Here is a 3,316-nt window from a genome sequence, read left to right on the forward strand (position 1 = left end):
GCTATGATTCTAGAGTTATGTAGACTTATAGTCATAGGTTTTTCAGCTGTCATTTATTCTCTTTGATACTTAGTGTCTTTATCTGTAAGATAAGTGTGTTTATAACTACCCTAGAGTTTTGGATATAATCAGATAGTGCATTTTTCTGTACTTAACTTATGTGTAGTATGTTTATACTTAAGTGGCAGTTTATATAAAAGAAAGCACTTGGACTTGTGGCCGCACCCTTCAAGAATAAAAAATTATTTAAAATATGGAACCACTGTGTATATTATGTGAAGAAGAACAAGAGCCAGAACCACTGAAAAGCATGGGACAAACCAAACAAGTAGATGATGAAGATGCTGAACTGATCTTCGTTGAAGTCAAACATGTAAATGAAGATGCTGATGTGATCTTTGTTGGATGACCTCAAATTCAAAACCAGTCATTTCAAACATATTGAACAGAGTTGTCTCAGGCTCATGTTCAAGGAGAAAAAGGTATGGTCACTTCAGGAAAGATAATGCTCACGAATTACAGCCTTTTAGTCACATGACTAAAAGTCACATGTAGTCACTAAAAGTCACATGTAGGAGTCATGTGACTCCTAGATCAGCAGCAAAGACTGTCTTGCCAGTTTCTGACTCTGAATCAAGATCAACAGATAGTCCTGTTATCAATGTGCCTTTGTCTAAAGCTGATTGTAAAAATATTTTGCCATAAATAATGCCTAATAGCTTTTCAGAGGTATGTTCTCCTTTGATTACCTTCACAAGTTCATTGCAGCATCCAGTAGAAACAGCAGTTTCTGCAGGAGATATGGATAAAAGTCCTCATGTATCAAAGCGACTTTTGACTTCTGAAACAAATAGCACAAATCCCAAAAGGCCTAAACTCAGTGTTGGAATTACAGGGAAACATTCTTTAGCTTTGTCCCCTTAAGGTATTTTTTATACAGTGACTACTGAGCAAAGCACACAGACAGTGTTCCTACCTCATTAAGTCATGTTCAGAATGGAGAACTTTGTCCAACAGCTTTTCCAAAGGACAATGTTCATTGCAAGCCTGTAAGTCCTTTAGCAGGAAATGGACTAACAAAAACTGACTTTCCAAGTTTAGCAAGTCAAAACAAAATTGTACCTACAGAAGGAAATCTGATTGTGTTACTTGTTGACTTCTACTGTGGACAGCATATAGGAGATGTGTGGCCAGATCTGAAGACTCACACAGCCTTTAAATGCCTCAGCTGCTTGAAAGTCCTAAAAAAATGTCATTTATGAATCACATGAAGCACCATTTGGAACTTGAGAGGCAGAGAGGTGACTGATGGAAAAACCGTACTACCTGCCAGTACTGCCACCACCAGTTTCCTACTTCCTTCCAGCTGCAGTGTCACATTGAAAGTGTCCACATTTCCCAGGACCTCTCCGCAGTCTGTAAAATCTGTGAGTTGTCCTTTGAGACAGATCAGTTTCTCTTACAGCACATGAAAGACAAGCATAATTCTGGTGAAATGCTCTATGTATGCCAGGTTTACAGTTACAGATTATGAGTCTTTGCAGATGTGGATGCACATTTCAGAGCATACCATGGTAACACTAAGAATTTGCTTTGCCCGTTTTGTCTCAAAAATTTTAAAACTGTAATACCATACATGTGTCATTATAGAGGGCACTGGGTATAGTTTTCACTGGTGTTCCAAATGTCGGCTACAGTTTTTAACTTTCAAGGAGAAAATGGAGCACGAGACCCAGTGTCATCAAATGTTTAAGAAGCCTAAGGAGCTAGAAGTATTACCTCCTGAAACAAAAGTTGTTACAGGTATCAGTGGAACCTCTTCAACCAGGATTTCTGGAAGTAGCATCGGTTACTGTGAACACACTGATTTTGAATCAACACCCCCCAAATCTAAAAGTAGGAATTAAAAAAAAAAATCCATTAATTCTACTTTCAGTAAGACTGAAGTATTTCAAAGTTAAAAACCATTAAAAACAAAAAATCCAAATTATAGTATTATTCAGTAGTATCAAATATAGTGAAACCAATGGGTAATTTATGTTTTTTTTTTTTTTTAATTCATGAAGTACAGTTTTGTTTGATCTGAATGTTGAGATGTTATTTAAAAATATATTACCTGTTTTTCATATAATTGTCTTAACATGTAAAAAGTATGTGTGCATCCGTGTGTGTGAGAGAGAGAATGAGAGAGGGGGAGAGAGGAAAATAACAACCTGTTTTGGTATTTCAAGTTATTTGTAAGTTCCAAAGCTTTACTATAGATACAATCTGTTGAGCGTTTTAGCAACATAATTTTCAACTGTTTTCATGCCTTGAAGATCTCAGTATTAACTATACAGCCAGATTGGAATGGCTTTGTTATGGTATGGTCCCATGTGCTGCTGAACTCTCCGAAGTGCCTCTGTTGTGCTGATCTAAGATAACCTGGCTCTGAAAGCCTCCTGTGGAGAAGTTGATGGAGAAGCTGTGATGTGAGTTTGGAGCAGACACAGGATTTAGTCAGCAGAGAGCTGTGGCTTCTTGTCCCAGTTGAGAAAGAGGCACACAGTCTCTCCAGGCATGGAGCCACAGCAGAAGGAACACTGTCTCAGAATGTCTTTACCTAGCCCAGGGACATCTCAAGGATGCCAACCATTAAAGTGCCTGTGTTTGATGAGGGGCCTCTGCAAGCATCAAGCAGGCCCTGTGTATCATTGACTGCAGTTGGAGAAGCAGATATAGTTAATAGAATGAGGCCTGGTGCCTGTGGACCTCATATTGAGTGATCAAAAGGGGAATTTGATTCATTTCGTCCCCTTTCCCATTGGCTGGCCTTTAGCCAGAGTGAAGTAGCCATGTCTGTCTCAGTCACAGTAGTAAAGCAAGTTAAGATTCCCAAGGAAAAAAGTCTTGACGTCCAGTTTGATTTGTCCTGGACCCATGTTTTTAACTGAAAAGGCTCAAACACAGGGAATCTGTTCAGTTTATGAATTGGGCTAAAGTTAGTTGTCTTACCCTTAAGCTATAATGGAGGTGTCCAAGAATAGTAAATGTAGTGGATAAAAATGGTCCAGGTGATTAAACCCTTTACAGAACTTTTCCTTACCTTTTCCAGTTACATGTGTCTTACCCTAGTTGAACATGTGAAGATTTCAGTGTTGTATCTTATGTTGCCTTGGACACGAATGTATTACAGTTAACAGTTAATTCTTTGTATGTGTAATTTCCCATTTTATCAAACTCATACTGAGTTTCGGTCTTACTTAACACAGTCTGATGTGCAAGAATTATCTCATTTATTTCAGTAATTATCAGTTCATAGACTTATTATCTTTCC

At 38.1% G+C, this 3,316-nt stretch overlaps 1 pseudogene; it reads left to right on the top strand.

Annotated features, from left to right (window-relative positions):
• The first annotated feature begins 253 nt into the window (after positions 1-253).
• LOC132344622 (zinc finger protein 280B-like) lies at positions 254-1,578 on the top strand (annotated as a pseudogene).
• Positions 1,579-3,316: the final 1,738 nt, after the last annotated feature.

Source organism: Bos taurus, chromosome Y (genome assembly GCF_002263795.3).
Source record: "Bos taurus isolate L1 Dominette 01449 registration number 42190680 breed Hereford chromosome Y, ARS-UCD2.0, whole genome shotgun sequence".
In the NCBI taxonomy this organism is placed as follows: domain Eukaryota; kingdom Metazoa; phylum Chordata; class Mammalia; order Artiodactyla; family Bovidae; genus Bos; species Bos taurus.